Source organism: Orcinus orca, chromosome 12, assembly GCF_937001465.1.
Source record: "Orcinus orca chromosome 12, mOrcOrc1.1, whole genome shotgun sequence".
NCBI classification, from domain to species: Eukaryota; Metazoa; Chordata; class Mammalia; order Artiodactyla; family Delphinidae; genus Orcinus; species Orcinus orca.
This window is the reverse complement of record NC_064570.1, coordinates 52,012,657-52,032,810: the sequence shown is the minus strand read 5'-3', so window position 1 is coordinate 52,032,810 and position 20,154 is coordinate 52,012,657. Positions and strand designations below refer to the sequence as shown.

Sequence of the window (20,154 nt, the reverse complement as noted above, 5' to 3'; positions counted from 1 at the left end):
TCAGAGTTGCCAATATATAATTTCAGAACATTTTCATCATCCCCAAAAGAAACCTGTACCCATTAATAATTATGCCCTCCCCCCACATCCCCTGGAAATCACTAATCTCTACTCTATTCCAGAAATTTCATATAAATGGAATCATATAATATGTGGTCTTCTGCATCTGTTTTTCTTTCTTACTATGTTTTCAAGGTTCATTCATGTTGTAGCATGTTATCAGAACTTTATTTTTACTACCAAATAATATGTCATTGTATGGAGATACCACATTTTGTTTACCCATTCAATAGTTTGTAGACATTTGGGCTGTTCCCACTTTTTGGCTATTATGATTAATGCTACCATGAACATTCACGTACAAGTTTCTGTATGGATGCGTATTTTCTATTTTCTTGGGCATATTACCTAAGAATGGAACTGCTGAGTTACACAGTAACTGTTTATCTGCCATATGGTAACTATGTTTTGAAGAACTGCCAAACTGCTTTCCAAAGAGGCTGCACCATTTTACACCCCCACCAACAATGTATGAGGGTTCTGATCTGTCCACATCCTTGCCAACACATTATTGTCCATCTTCTTTATTATAGTCATTCTAGTGGGTATGAAGTGGTATCCCCTTATGGTTTGATTTCCATTTCCCTAAAGACTAATTATGCTGAGTATCTTTTCATTTGTTTCCTAACCATTTATATATTTTCTTTTGGAGAAATGACTATCAAATCCTTTGTCCTCTTTTTAACTGGGTTGTTTATCTTTTTGTTGTTGAGTATTGTAAGAGTTCTTTATGTATTCTGGATACAAGCCCCTTAATCTGATAAATAATACACAACTATTTTTTTTCCCATTCTGTGTGTTGTTTTTTAACGCCTTTAACTCACCCGGATTTCTACCTTAAAATATTTTTTATACACAGAAATTTATCTCAGAATCAAATCTCTGTAAAGTACATGAATACTCCAGAATCTCAGGTCAGCCTGGTATATTCTCTACTACTAGACTCATCTCAACCCAATTTACTGGTAATATATTCATACTGCTTAAGCCATCATAATTATATATAAAAAACAAAGTTTAGCTGTTTCTTCTTAGATGACTGTGACAGGCTCTAGGCCTTCTCTAATCTCATTTTCAACTCCAATCTGGGGAAAGACACATACTACAATAGAACTGGTAGGATAGGGAATTTAGAACCCAGTCAGTCCAGGGCAATTTCACAGATGACAACTAAGGTCCAGCTTGTTATGAGTTTAGTTAAGAACCAAGACAAGACTCTTGGTCTTCTGATTCAAAGCCCACAACCGTTTCAACAGTTGCAACCACAAAACTGCATCTTAATGCTAAGAGTAGCTCCTTTAACCACAATTCTTTCATGTATGAATCAATTATTCAGTCAATGCTTTTTTAAAAGTATCTTTCTGCTTTCAAGTATCAAGCAAGAATGTGATAGCTAAATAAAGTCATTCTTCGTGCACTGCTAAAATTTTACTCACTGCCTCGTCATTAAATCTCTAACACCTACCACAGTGCATGCACAACATATGCTCTTGAATCAATGAATAACAGAATACTACATATATAAATTTTCATTAAAATTTTTGGATTCTTATCCTAGGTCTGTAACTTAATAGCTAGACTAGAAATAACAAATCAACTGAAAATTCTGCCCTAATTCACTTACAGATGAAATAAAAGGAGTTAAATAGTTCTAATACCTCTTCTAAAAATAAAATTTTATAATTATTTAAGACACCTTCTTTATCAAAATATAACATTAAAAACCACAAGCAAACCTCTATTAAATGAAAAATTTATACTGTTTCTAACAGAGGGGAAAAAATGGGCTAAAGCAGTGGTCCTTAACCAGGGAAGATTTTGCTCCACTGTGGGTCTGGGGACATTTTTGGATGTCACCAATATGTGTGTGTTACTAGCATCTAGTGGGTAAAAGACAGGGATGCTGCTAAACATACCACAATGCATAGGACAGCTCTCCACAACCAAGAATTATCTGACTCAAAATGTCAATAGGGCTAAAGGAAGGAAAGCAAACACAAACAAACAAAAAGTACAGAAAGGTAATTAGTGAAAAGCTTTCACGTACCTATACTGCAAAAAAGTAAACTGGAAAAAGAAACATTACTGTGCACATTATCAATTTGCTGACACTCAACTCCAAATTCACCCTTCAATATATACACAGGCATAACGGACACAATTTCTTTAAGCATCTCTAGCGTGACAATCACATTAAGCTTTCTCAGTAGAGAGTACTGAAAGGACACTGCAGGAGAAAGGGGCTCCTGCCTACACACACACACACTGAAGGCTCCTTGCCCAAATTAGCACCCTGCTTTCCTCTGCAGGCCCATATGGGTGGCTGGCCTACAGTTTCCCACAGAGACGCCAGTCCCTCTGCATGCTTGTGCCACTTGTTGCTGGTGGCCCGCACTCCAGATTTTCCTGACTTCCCAGCCACTGCAGACCTGCTCCAATCTGGGCAAAATAGTGAACACTTCTCTACTAACCCAATGCGCTGGAATATACATTCTCCAATGAGTTCTAAACCCAGCCCTGGGAAGGGGCTCCTTTTAAGTGTGACCTTCCTCTTTAGCCCCAGGGTACCAGATAGGATTTTCTTATATCTTCAGTTACTCTTTTACCGGAGTTTAATCATTCAGTATATCATACTTAACCTATTTATCCCTCTGTGTGGTTTCTATCTCCTAACTGGACCTAGTCTGATACAACTATGTTTTAAAGGAATAAAGACATAATAAAAATCTGTATTAATTAAGATTAGCTTTATCTTCTTATAAAAATGTTATGTTCTTATATAAAATAGGCATTTCCTCAACAATACCAAAAACATTCCAACCAAGAATAATCTAACTTTTATAAGTCAAAGTTATTAATTAGAAAGACACAAATAAAAGAAATTAAAAGAAAATCAGTGCTGAGTTTCAGTTTATAACCAAATGTCTTTCACACTGGGTTTTGTAACATCAGGAACTCTTTTATCCCTTAGTCAATAATTAAATAAAATTGGAGTAAGGATGTATTGCTAACTTCCTACATAGTAATGAATCAAGTATATATTAACCTGTCACCAAACAATTAGTTATTATAATTAAGTTGTAAATTTAGTTATTTGTGTCATTGGCCACGAAAACAGTACCTACAAGTAAAAGAAGCTCAATGGTCTTTAGCTGCTCATTTTTTAAACTGTAAAGTTAGGTAAATGTATATCTATTTCAACAGCTTTCATGTTAATTTAGTTCTAATTCTAAAACAAAACAAACTACTAAGTAGAAGAAAAAATTAAAACTAGCAGTCACTTAGCTTATACAAAGAATGGGAGAAAAGAAGGTAACTTAACGTACTTCTTGCCAGAGCTATTAAGAATATGATTGATAAGCTGGTTTCTGTTTTCTATAGCTGTGCTATAGAAAGTCAATCTATTTTTTTTAAAGATATTAAAAACAGAATTCCTCAAAATCCTGGTGGCCACCAATTTTTTTTTTCTCACTCTCTGCTGAATTAAGCTTTTATATTGGTCTTGGAAATTTTTTAAAAATCCAGAAAAAAAATTTTTTTAAACCAAAGATCTTCTTAAGAAGCATGAAAAATAAATTGATTACATTTGTATTCTTTGTTCCTCACATGGAAAAAGCTGCAGAAAAAAGTGGCGATCTTAAAGGATGTTTCTGCTCTTCCACTTAAGCTTTATTAAGAACTCAAGGCAAAATAATTTTTAATATTCAAATGCCACAAACAATGTATTCGTTTACAGGATCCCACAGGAAACGTGGAGGACATCTAAGGGACTGCGACCCAGCCTCAATTCAGTAATGTGGTATTGCTGGCTGGGATATAACCATAGGAAAGGGGTGAAATGGCTTCCACATGCACACCATCCACTTCCTGCTCTTTAAGTCTGTGATGTCAGAAAGAACAGATTTACAGCACCCGAAATAAGTGTCAGATCATGATGGCCCATAAAACACAGGCTTTAAGCTTTTCTTTAAAGAGAAAAGCAAATGGTTGAAAATCACTACTGAAGGGAACACACTCCTCACAGAATTCTGCATTTATCAACAGTATTATTCAAATCAGTACTACAGGTGGTCATGTAATACACATGGTGTTTTGACCAGAGGCTTTCAAAATTTATAGCAGAAAACATATCCAAGTACAGACCTATTCGAATTAATTTCTTAACATGTAATATAGTAAACATCTTTGTGAAGCAAAGTAGGAGGGGAAAAAAAACAGTAATTACCGGTAGGTACCAAACACAGGTGTGTTAAATATGTGACCTGTATCTTCAAACTCATTTGTCCTCTGAGTCATATGTTAACAGGACAGTTAGGGCTGACCCAGGGAAGGGAACATTCTCTGTACGGCAGCAAGTCCACTGGTGCTTGGATGCTTCTTAACAGAACTGCACCCACACATTTCCATGAGAACTTCTGTTTGAGGTTTAAAGTTACTGTGATGTATCTTCAAAGAAGTCTTGAAAATGCTTCAAGGACCCCTGAAAATTTGTCATGAAAACAGACGTAGGCAGGACCAGCAGGCTGGCCTCTGTATTAAGGCTGAGAGGAGAACCAAACCAGGAGAAGGTCAATCCTTAATCCTGTTCGTAAACACTCATCTTGGCAATAGGATTGTACGCTGGGGAATTTGTTGTTAGAGTGAATCAAAAGAGCAATAAAACCTGGATCTGAGGAAATCTTTGACCTGGAGCATCACTGTCTCAGAATAAACTGAGAGAAGACATTTATAGTAGTCTCCCCTTATCCATGGGGGATACGTTCCAAGACCTCCAGTGGATGCCTGAAACAGCGGATAGTACCGAATCCTACACATACTGTGTTTTTCTTATACCTACATACCTGTAATAAAGTTTAATTTATAAATTAGGCACAGTAAGAGACTATCCCGATTGCCAGCATCACTAACATTTTGTGGCCATTATTAAGTAAAATAAGGGTTACTTGAACACAAGCCCAGCAATACCACAACAGTTGATGTGATAACTGAGACGGCTACTACGTGACTAACAGGAGGGTAGCACATACAGTGTGGATATACCAGAATCATCCCCTATACTTCACATGCTGAGGTGAGACGGAACAAGGTTTCATCATGCTACTCAGAACAGTGCACGATTTAAAACTTGTGAATTACTGATTTCTGGAATTTTTCATTTAATATCTTCAGACCATGTATGCCCACAGGAAACTGAAACTGTGGAAAACAAAACCATGAATAAGGAGAACTACCATAGTCCTCTGCCCTAAAAAAGAAGTGCTGTCTATTAAAATAAAGTCAATTACTGGGATTCACTCTTGGAAAACATTAAAGATGCTGTAACACACCGTCTAGAAAACTGGCCTCAAGGAGAGGAATCAATATATATTTTTACAGTGCAATTCTCTCTGTATTCACTGCTACAACTTTCATCTAAACCACTATCAACTCTCATCTGAACCATTGCGACAGCCTCCTAATTGGGCTCTGCCCTTCCACTTGTATCCATAATACACAGCATCCAGAATGCTCTTTTAAAACATAAATTGAATCATACCATGAATGAATAAATTTCTAAACATTTTTCTAATGGGCCATAAGGAATAATGCTTTATAATGTACTTTAACAATACGATTATTTGAAGTTAAGTACTAGAATCATTATTAAAAGAAAAAATCCAATGCATCTCCTTACTGGCTACAAATGGGGCAGACTGCTCCCCACTCAAACTCTGCATGCAAGCAACCATAATGTTGGTAATGAAATACCTCCTTCCCGGGAAGCTGGTTCCTTTCAGCCCCCTCCCACTCCCTTGGAATGCAATGGTTCCTGCATCCCTCTGAGATCTCGCTGCTACCAATCTGCTTACTTACTAAAGCTCCAAATCACACTATTTTTCTTTTCTGTCCCTAGAAAACACCAAGCTTATCCCCATATCACAGTTAGAGGCTTGGAATCCCCCAATTTTCCAATCGTCACATAGCTGCTTTTTTGTCATCAACCAAGTCTCAACAGAAGTGTCACCTCCTCAGGGGAGAATTTCCTCATAATTCTAGCTAAAGTATTATTCTGTTTTCTTCTAAACACTTAACCGTTCTTTGAAATTACCCTATTTACATGTTTAATTAGTTACTCTCTCTCCCCCAATTAAAATGCATTCCAAGAGTCAATCCCAGTAGTTGACTTTATTTTAATAGACAGAATTCAATTACTGTATTTCAACCAATTAAGAAACATTTACTTCAAATTTATTTTCAAATTGGGCCAGTAACAACATAAAAGGGATTCAAAATTCAAAAAAAATCATAATGTTAAAAACCCGCAACTTATTCTATGTGCTCATGTTAAAAATTTAAGAAAAGGAAGAAATGACCCTCAATTATATTCAAGTCTTCACTGGCTCTACAAGACAATTTTTAAAGTAGCTTGTTTGCTAAAAAGAGATTTAAAGAGCTATAGCCAGTGGCAGGCCAGCGCTAATTAACTAAATGTATTCCTGCGTAAATCACCTATAGATTTTTAAGCAGATTACCTGACTTGTTACCTTTCAAAACTACTGTAAATTGAGAAAATATTCTTCCTCTCAGGTTAAGTTACAGTTTATCACTTTCCTAAATTCAGAGGGCCAGAAACAAACTTAACATGTAATCAAGCCCAGTTTTACTTCACTCAGAGCACTCCAAAGTCATAAGACAAAAACAAAAATCTATTTTAACTTTTGAAAGACCAATGGAGAAAAAGATACTCCATTATATTCACTATTATCTTTGCAATGTTTGTTATGCAGGATACTCTATCTTTATTCTAATACAAATTCCTCATGCTTCTGATGAGAAACTGTAAATGAAAAAATTTTATTAATAATTCTTCATAGACCAATGACAAAAGCTTAAAAAGCTGGGTGGGGCACCAGCGGTCACTGGAGATGCAATATATCATGCAACATTTCTCAGCTTTAGCTGCCTACCTGGACCACCTGAGAAACTTTTAAAAAAATACTAATGTCAAGGACCCACTCCAGACCAGTTATTTCAGATTCCCTGGAACTGTATTTTTTGGAAACGCCCAGATGATTCCAATATGTAGCCAGAGTTAACAGCCTCCAGATGGAAAATACACTGGCTTTAGAATCAGAGATCTAAGATCAAATCCTGGTCCCATCTCTTACTAGCCCTGTAAGCTCTTTTCCTCATTTTTAAAGTTGATAATGTTTATCTAATTCTTAGGAAGAATCACTAAGAAGGCATATCCAGGACTGGGACATCACAGGAATTTAGTAAATGTAATATGATTATAGGTAAATTCTGTTCTATTTCAAATCCATCTCATCTGTCCAAGGTGGCTACATGAAAAATGCCTCTTTAAAAGAAGTCCCCCATTTGCAAATAGTTCATATTATGAATCTCCAGTTTAATTCAGGCAAGGAAGAGAAAAGTAAAAGTAAAACAACTGATAGAAGTAACAGTGTACTCAATTAAGTTTTTACTTTGTAGGATCTGCATAGAGTTAAATCTATTAAAGTGTTTATTTACTCCTATTATGTACCTAATTGAGTACTGGGAGCTGTAGAGAATTAAAAACCAAAATATAAAACAAGTACACGGACTCTCCTTTACTTAATATGTAGCTGGGGAAGCCAAACTGACATACATAAAGTTATCACAATTTCTAATGGGTCCGATTGGTCCTTTATTGTGCATTAGTAGTGCCTGATGGTTCAAGTCCTCCCCGCCCTTCTCTTCTAATGCAGGTGACCAAGTGACAGATGCTTAAGTAAAAAGCATGTTAAAAGTTAGGCTGGGGACTTCCCTGGTGGCGCAGGGGTTAAGAATCTGCCTGCCAATGCAGGGGGACACGGGTTTGATCTCTGGTCCAGGAAGATCCCACATGCCATGGAACAACCAAGCCCATGCGCCACAACTACTGAGCCTGCGCTCTAGAGCCCACGCGCCGCAACTACTGAAGCCCGCATGATCTAGGGCCCGTGCTCCACAACAAGATAGGCCATCACAATGAGAAGCCCGCACACCGCAACCTGTTCGCCACAACCAGAGAAAGCCCGCGCACAGCAACAAAGACCCAACACAGCCAAAAATAAAAATTTTTTAAAAAGTTAGGCTGGTAAAAAAGTGGTATTAAAATAACTCAAGTGATGCTAGAGTGAAAAGTCATGGGTTCTGATTATAGTAGAAACTCAGAGATCATTTTTATTAATAACATACCTGAACAGAATTTAACTGTTTTTTTAAAACCCTAAATGAATTTTATGTTGTTTGATTTTCAAAGCAACTTTTGAGGGAAGCTGCGGTTCAAAGCAGGTAAATGATTTGCTTGAGGTCACCAGGTCAGTAGATTCTCAGGGATGCTACCATATCACAGAAAACTTTCAGTTACATTTCTATAAATTAAAACGCTGCTTGCTTGTTAAAACTCCAAGTTGAGTCAATTCAATGACGTATGATTAACAGGAATCTGAGAAACTGTTCATGAACAGAATGTTCACATTATCAAAAATTCCAGTCCTATACTTCAAAATTCATGGTAGTGTCAGGTATAATAGTTTACCAAATCTTGTCTCCTTTGGCAGTTACAGATCTCAAACTGAACAGTTAGCAGTAGCTGCTGCAGAAATACTTAATAAACATTTAAGTAAATAAAAATTTACTTCAACATGCACATTAAGGCATTATTTTTCAATGAGAACAAGGAAAAATGCAACTGATAATTGAAAACATCATTCAACTAGGAACAACTACCTCTTAAAAGCAGACATGGACAATGATGAGGAAAACGGGAAAATTCAACCATAGTTTAGCTTTTAGCTACTAGGATTATTCAGGTGGCAATTACTACACAATTTATTTATTATAACAACTCATTCACTATCAAAACAAAGTTGACTTGTAAAATTATACACATACCCCCCAAAATAGGGCCCATCCAACATTTTATAAACTATATTACTTCCTATAGTGAGTTTATTTTAGAATAAATACTATTATTTTAAATGTATTCAGTAGGTTTTAGTAATAAGTGATATAATGTATCCTAAAAGTTAATCAGGATTTCTAAGAATTCCAGTAGAAATAAGAATAAAGTTATTAAAAATTGAAATTATTCTACCAGTGCTTCTCAACTTATTCATTTACACTCAAATATCTGAATCCCACAGAATATTATTCTGAGTGTAATAACACCTTAAAATAAATGATGATAAAAATATTGGGGGGAAACTTTTTTTTGAATTTTATATTATTTATTTTGTACAGCAGGTTGTTATTAGTTATCTATTTTATACATATTAGTGTATATATGTCAATCCCAATCTCCCAATTCATCCCATCACCACCACCACCCTCCCCTGCCACTTTTGGGGGGAAACTTCTGTATGTAAACCCTTTCTCCTTCACTCAATGAGCCTATGCAGTTGCTCTCTTCTATTCCTCCTTCCCAGATATTAGATGTCCACTAATTGCCTTTTTTCCTCTGCTCCTCCTTCCTTATATTCTGAGTGGACAAATAGCAATACATTTTTTTTCTTGCAAAAATGTTTTTATAGGGTTTTAAAAACCCACATAAAAATAATTTCACCTTAAAATAAGTGAAAAGTTAAGTGCAGGTTAATATACTTGTAGGAAAAAAAAATCTGAGTTTATTAACAAAAACAAGAAGCTACTTTACGAAAAAGAGGCATATATCTTGAAGTGTACTTCTGAGTGTGGTTTATGGTAATGTGAAATAAAGCGAAATCTGAATCTGGTTAAATCTTTTATGCAAATAAACTCCAATTAAAAATACCATTTGGGATATTTTATTGATATTCCTCTACAGAGAAAGATAGAAATAAGCTAGATGTAGAAAAGCCCAGGAACCAGAGATAGTCTGGATCCTAAAGGGACCCTGTGGGAAGAAATGCTTCTTAAGTAGAAAGCCACTTTGAAGATAATGATCAGGACTTGACTGAACACCCTGTATCTTAGATACACAAATTTGTTTATTTTGCACTCATTTTTTATGGGTTGCTTCTTTTCTAGTTTTCCAGCATTTGGGTTAAAATCGTGCAACTCTCTAAATACTAATTAAAACACTGGAATAGTTTAATATTTAAATGTAATTTTCACATAAAAGGATTTCTGAATCTTTTAGTTTCTAAAGCAATAAAAGAGACATGCAACGAATAATAACAAATTAGCCCTGCTATAGAACGGCAGTTACTTCTTTGGTTCAGAAAAAACATCATTAATATGGAGAACTGTGACATCAAGAACTTCTTATCACAGCCACTAGTCAGGACTGGTCTGCACAGGCAGAGATGGAGTAAATAGAATGTCACAGGGATAGGACTGGGAGAGTGGAGGGGGAGGAAATTCTAGAATTCTCAATAAAGTAATTTCTAGGTCTTTGTTAAAAAGTACATGAAATAGGTACCTGGGAATAGGTAACACACTGGCCCGCATTAATTAGACTGTTGAGCTAAAATGTTTATCTGGTCATCCAGACCCTAGAAAGATAATGAAAGAATTGGTCAGAGAGTAGGTAAAAGTTTAAATGAGAGGTAAGAGAGGGAAAGAAGTGTTAGCAACATACTCAGAACTAGATCAAGTGCCACACAGAAAGCTGGAGAGGGAGAGGAAAGGCAGCAAAAGAAGGAAAAGGAAAAATATGGAAGACACATGTTACTTCAAAAAATGTAAACAGGGACTTCCCTGGTGGTGCAGTGGTTAAGAATCCGCCTGCCAATGCAGGGACATGGGCTCGATCCCTGGTCCGGGAAGATCCCACATGCCGCAGAGCAACTAAGCCCGTGTGCCACAACTACTGAGCCCATGCTCTAGAGCCGACGAGCCAGAACTACTGAGCCCATGTGCTGCAACTACTGAAGCCCGTGCGCCTAGAGCCCGTGCTCTTCTACAAGAGAAGCCACCACAATGAGAAGCCCGCGCACTGCAATGAAGAGTAGCCCCCGTTCACCACAACTAGAGAAACCCCGCACGCAGCAACGAAGACCCAACGCAGCCAAAAATAAATAAATAAATGAATTTTTAAAAAATGTAAACAGTCTTACTGAAATGACAGCATACTATTGATTCATTTGTCATTTAACAGTAACCTCAACAAAAATAAAATAATCCTCATCATCCAGAAACAATTATAGCTAAGTTTACAATAAGAAGTTCACATGGTTATGGTTACATACAAGAAGAGTTAACTGATTAAAATAACTTTTTAATTTGTTTACATGTCAAAGTCCTTTTGTTTAAAGAATATAGTTCCAAATACAGCCTAAATGAGTCACTGTAACAACTGAACATAGTAGTTCTCAAAGGCTGAGTTGGTGGAACAGATGAGAAACTTCATAAATAAATTGGCCCAGGCTTTAGACTTTCAAACACATCTTACAAGGCTGTTGAGATGACAGTGATAATTCATGTAAAGTACCCAGGACAGAACTTGGGGATTCAATAAATGATCACTGCTACTTTAATGGAGAAGCAGTTTTATGCATTAATTCTACATCACGGACTCCGGAGCGCGGCCGGCTGCGGCGCTTGCACACTTGGAGCACGCCTGGCTGTCAGTAACGCCAGGAAGTTAGCTGTCGGGATCTAGAAAATTGTTTTCCGTCCCTTTTCCCCAGTTTTTAGTGTCAGGAAACAGCAACGTGTGATTGCCTCACAGCTAGCCGCAAAGCGCAAAAGCCGCCCAAGGATGACAAGAAGAAGAAAGATGCCGGAAAGTCGGCCAAGAAAGACAAAGACCCAGTGAACAAATCTGGGGGCAAGGCCAAAAAGAAGAAGTGGTCCAAAGGCAAAGCTCGGGACAAGCTCAATAACCTAGTCTTGTTTGACAAAGCAACGTATGACAAACTCTGTAAAGAAGTTCCAAACTATAAGCTTATAACTCCAGCTGTCGTCTCTGAGAGACTGAAGATTTGTGGCTCCCTGGCCAGGGCAGCCCTGCAGGAGCTGCTTAGTAAAGGACTTATGAAACTGGTTTCAAAGCACAGAGCTCAAGTAATTTACACCAGAAATACCAAGGGTGGAGATGCTCCAGCTGCTGGTGAAGATGCATTAACAGGTCCCACCAGCTGTATATTTTGAAAAATAAAACTTTATTAAATCAAAAAAAAAATTCTACATCACCTCTCTCAGAGCAGTGGTACTCAAATGGGGTGATTCTGCCGCTTAGGGGATATCTGGCAATGTCTGGAGACATTTTTTAATGTGATGATTGAGAACGGGGAGTAGTGTGCTCCTGGCATCTAGTGAGTGGGCAGAGGCCAGGAATGCTGCCAAACATCCTATAGTGCACAGGACAGCCCCTCCCTGCCGCCACCCCAACATCAAAGAATTATCCAGTCCAAAATATCTAATGGTGCCAACAATGAGAAATCCTGCTCAAGAGTAGTGGCTCTCAAACTTTAGTGCATCACAATCACCTGGAGGGGTGCTGGACCACAAGTTACTGGGATCTGCCCCAGAGTTTCTGACTCAGTTGGTTTAGGATACATTTCTAATCAGTTCCTAGCTAAAACTGATACTTCTGTCCCATTGTCTACACTTTGAGAAACACTGCTCTAGGGAAAAGTGATCAGGAGCTAATTGACAAAACAAAAAAAATATTACGAAAAGTAAGTACACTTGGGGTTTTCCATTCTCTTGAGGAGAATTACGATATTAAGTTTCAAAACAAAAGATTCATTTAAAAACAAAATAAGTTAAAATATATATGCACATATACCTTAACATAGGTCCTGGCAATTTTTTTCAGTCTGACATCAAAAGCAAAGCCAACAAAAGCAAAAATAAACAAGTGGAACTACATCAAGCTAAAAAGCTTCTGCTCAGCGAAAGAAATCATCAACAAAATGAAAAGACAACTTACTGAATGGGAAAAAATATTTGCAAATCTTGTATCTGACAAGAGGTTAATATCCAAAATATATAAAAAAACTCATACAACTCAATAGCAAAAAACCCCTAAACAATCCAATTTAAAAATGGGCAGAAGATCTGAATGGACATTTTCAAAGAAGACATATAGATGGCTAACAGGTAGATGAAAAGTGCTCAACATCACTAATAATAAGAAAATCAAAACCACAATAAGATATCACCTCACGGGCTTCCCTGGTGGCACAGTGATTAAGAATCTGCCTGCCAATGCAGGGGACATGCGTTCGAGCCCTGGTCCAGGAAGATCCCACATGCCAGCGGAGCAACTAAGCCTGTGCACCACAACTACTGAGCCTGCGCTCTAAAGCCCACGAGCCACAACTACTGAGCCTGCATGCCACAACTACTGAAGCCCGTGAGCCTAGAGCCCGTGCTCCGCAACAAGAGAAGCCACCGCAATGAGAAGCCCGCGCACCTCAACGAAGAGTAGCCCCCGCTCGCCACAACTAGAGAAAGTCCGCACACAGCAACGAAGATACAACACAGCCAAAAAAAAAAGATATCACCTCACACCTGTCAGAATGGCTACTGTCAAAAAGAAAAGAGATAACAAGTGTTGGCAAGGACGGGGAGAAAAGGAAACCCTGTGCACTGCTGGTGGGAATGTAAACTGGTGCAGCCAGTATTTTAGTTATTTTTAGTTATTTTATAACTGGTAAGGTACAGCATGGTGACTACAGTTCATAATACTGTATGGCATATTTGAAAGTTGCTAAGAGAGTAGATCTTAAAAGTTCTCATCACAAAAAAAAGTTTTTTACAACTATGTAAAATGACATGTTAACTAGACTTACTGTGGTAGTGAGCACTTTGCTATATATACAAATATCGAATCATTATATTGTACACCTGAAAATAATATAACGCTACATGTCAATTATATCTAAATTTAAAAAATTAAAAACTAAAATAAAAATATAAAAACAAAGTTAAGTTAAATTATATATGCATATATACCTGTGTATATATATGTGTGTTTTGTGTTTGTGTGTATACCATGTTTTGTTTTTTTTTAAGAAGAAAGAGGAATCATACTGTAAATTCAAATAATAAGAATAGGTCATGAGTCCAAGAGTGAAAATCAATATCCGGATATTGATATTGGATCAATATCTGACAGATGTTCATCTGCATTTCCTTTATATAGGGTACCAACATTCATAAGAAAAAGCTTCTTGAACCTTCCCAAACTTACCTTACAAAAAAGTGACAGTACATCACAAGGCATACATTTTTTTAAAGTTTTTTAACTGGACCAGATAAATAAAAGATATGATAAGGTAGTCTTCTTACTGTAGATAATTTGGAATTTTACTTAAAATGACATTACAAACTAAACCTTTGTATTCCTGCAACACTAAGAGTTCACTAAAAATATTTTCAAGTACTGATCAGAGTTTAGACTGAACTATAAATCTAGTCTCATAGATTTGTACATTTATCAACTGAATCTCATACACAAAAATGTATTCTCTCTACCACTGATTAACTCTGGAACATATGACCATTCACTGTAATTAATGGACTCTTCAATAAACTTATGTTAGTATAATTTGTAGTGTATTATGAAATAACTGTCTAAATGTTTTCACCAAGTTTTATTATCCATGACGTTCACTGCCAAGTATACCCAAAGCACTGTAAGAAGCTATGATCCAAGTTATCACCAAATTTATTTATTCATTCAAATCATGTAATTCCCAAGAGCAATCTTTCTCCAGAAGCCAAGCAAAGTATCTTTATGATTTTATATTAAAACACAAATGCATAAACTTTTTAGATTTTCATCATTATTTCTAATTACAGAAAGTTAGAATACCAAGAGATTGATTTAAAACATGTAGCATAATATAGTAAAATGCTTGTTTGTTCAACAGTAAAACTTGAATGCTCAAGCAGGTTACAAATTTTCTCTAAGCAAATTTCTCACAAATTTGTAGATTCTTGAAGCCACACACACAGCTTCAGACTGAACTTATTCATCTTACTATACTGCAGACAAAACAATAAAGGAAACGACTATCTCAGCTGTATGCAGAAAAAAAGCAAAACACAGTTAGTGGATATAAAGAACTCTCAAACATTAGGAATGTATGGGATTGCTCCATATTCATTGCCTTGTATCACTGGGACATCAACTGTCATATCCTTTAAGATAAAATAATAAACAGGGCACTTATTGTTAAAGTAAATGACTATGAAATTAGAAGTTGCAGCATTCGATTCAAATCTGTTAAGCTTTCTTCATCTACTGACACACACTCACAATACTTAATTCTATCAACATCTAACTCAATGCATCTGCACGTGAATGTCTCAGAGACATTTCAAACTTTTCTTTTTAAATTTATTTTATTTATTTATTTTTGGCTGCGTTGGGACTTCGTTGCTGTACACGGGCTTTCTCTAGTTGTGGTGAGCGGGGTCTACTCTTCGTTGCGGTATGTGGGCTTTTCATTGTGGTGGCTTCTCCTGTTGTGCAGCACAGGCTCTAGGCATACGGGCTCAGCAGTTATGGTTCACGGGCTCTAGTGCATGCTCAGTAGTTGTGGTGCACAGGCTTAGCTGCTCCGCGGCATGTGGAATCTTCCCGGACCAGGGCTCGAACCTGTGTCCCCTGCGCTGGAAGGTGGATTCTTAACCACTGCACCACCAGGGAAGCCCACATTTCAAACTTTTGCCTTCAAGGCTGACCTTCTCAATTTGGCTTTGTTCCCCATCCCAAACCTATTTTTTATCTAGTTATTTCATATCATGGTATAAAGCGCTACTATCCATCTAGCTGCCCAAGTCAGAACTCAGGAATGATTCTTTCCTTTCTTTCAACCTAAACTTGAAACCATACACAAACCCCTGTGTCCCTGTCCTTTGAAGTAAAAGGCTTTTGCTTTAGTCTCCCAGGCCTCCCTTGTGTCTCAAAAGGCTGACTCAAGAGTTAATGATTAGGAAATGTGAAGATGTAGAAATAAAGAATAGCTGTTGGGCTGGGAAACTGGTAACAATTTAGACTAAAAATCCACCACACAGCACAGTCACCCAACTCCCAGGTCCCTGAAAGATACAGATAAAGGCCTGACACACATTCCTGAGTTGTCTTTTTTCTTTTTTTTTTTTTTTGCGGTATGCGGGCCTCTCACTGTTGTGGCCTCTCCCGCTGCGGAGCACAGGCTCCGGATGCACAGGCTCAGCGGCCATGGCTCACGGGCCCAGCCGCTCCGCAGCATGTGGGATCTTCCCAGACCGGGGCACGAACCCGTGTCCCCTGCTTCGGCAGGCAGACTCTCAACCACTGCACCACCCGGGAAGCCCTCCTGAGTTATTTTTAAAGGAAGCAGGCCCCCACCAGATGGAAACTGCTGACCACAAGAACACAGATCCTAGTCTGGTTGAAACCAGAAGGTTGATGATGCTTGGAACTTCACCTTGATGCCAACCAATCAGAGAATTGTGCAACAGCTGATCACACACCCTGCAGCCCCTCCCTCACACTGCCTTTAAAACCCCTTCCCTGAAAGCCGTTGGTGAGTTTGGGTCTTTTGAGCGTGAATTGCCCATTCTCCTTGCTTGGTGCCCTGCAGTAAACACTGTACTTTCCTTCACCACAACCCAGTGTCAGTAGATTGGCTTTACTGTGTGTGGGTGAGCAGACTCAAGTTTGGTTTAATAACAACCTAATACCCCACCTAATAATAGATTCTGTCAATGCTACCTCCAAAATAAACCCCAGATTTACTGACTTTTCTCCATCTCTACCATCATCACCCTAAAGGTCACCATCATCTTATACCTGAACCTACTACTACAGACTCTCCACTGCCACTCTTGGCTCCCTCTATTCCACCCTCTATTCAGCAGCTACAATGTTCTTCCGTCATATTCTGCATCTCATCACTCTCCTGCTCAAAAATCCTCCAATGGCTTCGCAATGCACTTAATATCACAATTCTTTCCTTGGGCTTCCCTGGTGGCGAAGTGGTTAAGAGTCCGCCTGCCAATGCAGGGGACACGGGTTCGAGCCCTGGTCCGGGAAGATCCCACATGCCACTGAGCAACTAAGCCCGTGTGCCACAACTGCTAAGCCTATGCTCTAGAGCCCACAAGCCACAACTACTGAGCCTGCATGCCACATCTATTGAAGCCCACGTGCCTAGAGCCTGTGCTCCGCAATAGGAGAGGCCGCTGCGATGAGGAGCCTGTGCACCACAATGGGGAGCGGCCCCCACTCGCCGCAGCTGGAAAAAGCCCGCATGCAGCAATGAAGACCCAACATAGCCAAAAATAAAAATAAATAAAATAAATAAATAAATAAATAATTTTCTTTTCCTTGACTTGAAAGGCCCTATATCACCTAGATCTTTCCCATTTCTCTAACCTCATTGCATGTCACTCTTCCGTCTTGGTCACTGGCCAAGACACACTGGCCTTCTTTCTATTTTTTAAAATGTACCGAACTCCTTTTTGCCTCATGTTCTTAAAACATGCCATTCCCTAATGTGACTAGTTCCCTTTCATCCTTAAGATTTCAGCTTAAATATCATCTTGTCAAACAGGTCTTTTATAACTACCTTAATAAAAACAGGCCCAATCCCTAATGATCTCTATTCTCAGCACTGTTTATTGCTTTCAAAATAGGGTAAGATCACTGCCAAAAGGATGCTTTCTGTCACATGAAACTTATGGAAAGAACCAGATAATAGAAAAGTGACATTTTTGCTACTTAGAATTTTTTTTTTTTAATGATGAGACTATACTATAGATTGTTTCTCACAGGGGAAATATGACAAGCACACTAGAGGAAAACGGTATCCTAGGGAAAAACAACTTATGTTCTCCCTCACTTTTGGTAAAAGCTACTAATAGGATTAAGTCTTCAAAAGTACCTAGCATTTTTCCCCACCTCAGGGGCTTTGCCCCTTCCATTCCCTCTGCCTAGGAAGGTATTAGGAACCCCAGATAAATGTATGGTCCTGCTTTAGGTCTTCATTTAATGTCATGCAATCAGTGAGGCCTCTGAGACAACCTGATTAAAAACAGCAATGCCCTCTCCCAACACAGTCCTTTCTCATCTTTCCCTGCTTTTTCTCCCACAGCACTCCTCATCGTCATAAGGCACATAATGTATGTTACTTTTATGTATACTTATTGTCTGTCTCCCCCACGATAATTTAAGCTGCATAAGGGCAGGAGATTCAGTCTATTTTTTTTTACTACTTTATCTCCAGTATGGATTCAATAATTATCTGTTCAATGAATTAACACTAAAATGACACCCATAAAAGATGAACCAAGTTACAGCAGGAATGTGATGGTTAATTTTATGCATCAACTTGACTGGCCACAGATGCCCAGATTAAACATTATTCCTGGGTGTGCCTGTGAGGGGGTCTGGGGATGAGATTAGCATATGACTATGTGTCATTTCAGTAGACTGCCCACCCCAATGTGAGTGGACATCGTCCAATCAGTTGAGAACCTGAAGAGAACAAAAGGAAAGGCAGAGGAAATAGGAATCTGCCCCCCTTTTTTCTGCCCCATTGCTTGAGCTGAGACATCTCATCTTTTCCTACCATTGAACTGGGATTTACACCAGCAGCATCCTTGGTTCTCAGGCCTTGAAACTCAGAGTGAATTACACCTCTGACTTTCCTGAGTCTTCAGCTTGCAGAGGGCAGATTGTGGGACTTGTAAGACTCCAAAATCACATGACCCAGTTCCTCATAATAAATCTGTGTGTGTGTGTGTGTGTGTGTGTGTGTGTGTGTGTGTGTGTATTCATTCTATTTCTCTGGAGAATCCTGACTAATAAAAGGAGTATGTAAGTATGTAAGAAGAGTGGCAGGAAGGTCAACACCAAGCACAAGATGAGGTTTATTTAAAAAAAAAAAAAAAGGGAGGAAAAACAAAACGAGCTTTATAAACCATGTTTGGCAAAGAAAGAACGAACGCATGGAGAACATTATTGGGAAAGATGGTTATCATATTAAGAGATGACAGAGAGAAAGCTAAACTATCCAACTTCTGTTTAGTTTCCATTTTCTTCAACAAGAGAATGATTTTCAAAGAAGCAAGTGTGAAAACTTAGCTAAAATAAAAATGACATATTCAGACATAACAGTAGGTACTTTGCTTTAAATTAATGCAAGTCTTCAGACAAAGGAAAATTACTTCAGAGGACACTAAAAGAACTTAAAGATAGGATTACAAAACCAATGCCAATAATCTTATGAAACAATGGAAAATGAGAGAGGTGCCTGAGGTCAGCAGACAGGCAAATGTCTCAACCTAAAAATATGAATGGATTTTATCAACTGGTAAGCCTGACGTCAATCTTTAGCAAAGTTTTAGAATGTTTTTGAGCATTCAGAAAGTAAAACAATAATTAGTAGAAATCAGCATAAATTTTAAAATACTTATAGCATCAAAGAGACCATGTTTCTTTTTATGACAGTATTAAGGTACTGGATACCAAAAAAGTGGTTTATCTTAATGTAACGATAAAGATCTCCTTCTGGGTGTCTATAAGCTGGATAAGTGTAGTTAGACACACTCAACAGTTTCTAAAATGTCTGGGAACAAACTATGACAGTTTTCATTCTATTACCCACCACATTCAACCAAATACTAAGTCCTAGCAAGTCTACATCTCAAATATTTCTCAAAACCGTCCACTTCTCTCTACCTTCAAGACTGCCCTGTAGTCTGAAAAATTCATCTGCTACCTAACCACTGGAATGGACTCGTACTTGGCCTTTTAATTCCATATTTGTTCCCTTCTAATTCATTAACCATACAGTAGCCAGAGATAACTTAAAAAAGAACATCTGATTCCTTTATATCCCTGCTTATAATCTTTCAGCAGTCCCCTATCTACCTCGCCTCACTCCCTGGAGATTAAGTTCAATATCACTAAAATGTCCTATCAGACCCTGAATACATAGGGTCCTCTATCCAATTTGCAGTGTTATCTGCCTGCCACTCTCAATCACCGTGCTCTAGTCAGAATTGCCTTCTGGGGCCTTATAAAGAAAGCTGAGGCCTTGGAGAACCGCTGATTAAACACAGAAGAACCACAGGAGGCTTGAAGGGGGAAGTCCAAGTAAAATGGCTTTAAAGATTTGCTTAAAGGAAGTAAAAGTACCCCTTAAATAAAATACTGAT

The 20,154-nt window shown here is 38.0% G+C and overlaps 1 protein-coding gene across 6 annotated transcripts in view; it reads right to left on the bottom strand.

Moving 5' to 3' along the window:
- ATG5 (autophagy related 5) overlaps nucleotides 1-20,154 on the bottom strand; it is a 119,614-nt gene that overhangs the window by 51,915 nt on the left and 47,545 nt on the right. The window lies entirely within an intron of this gene.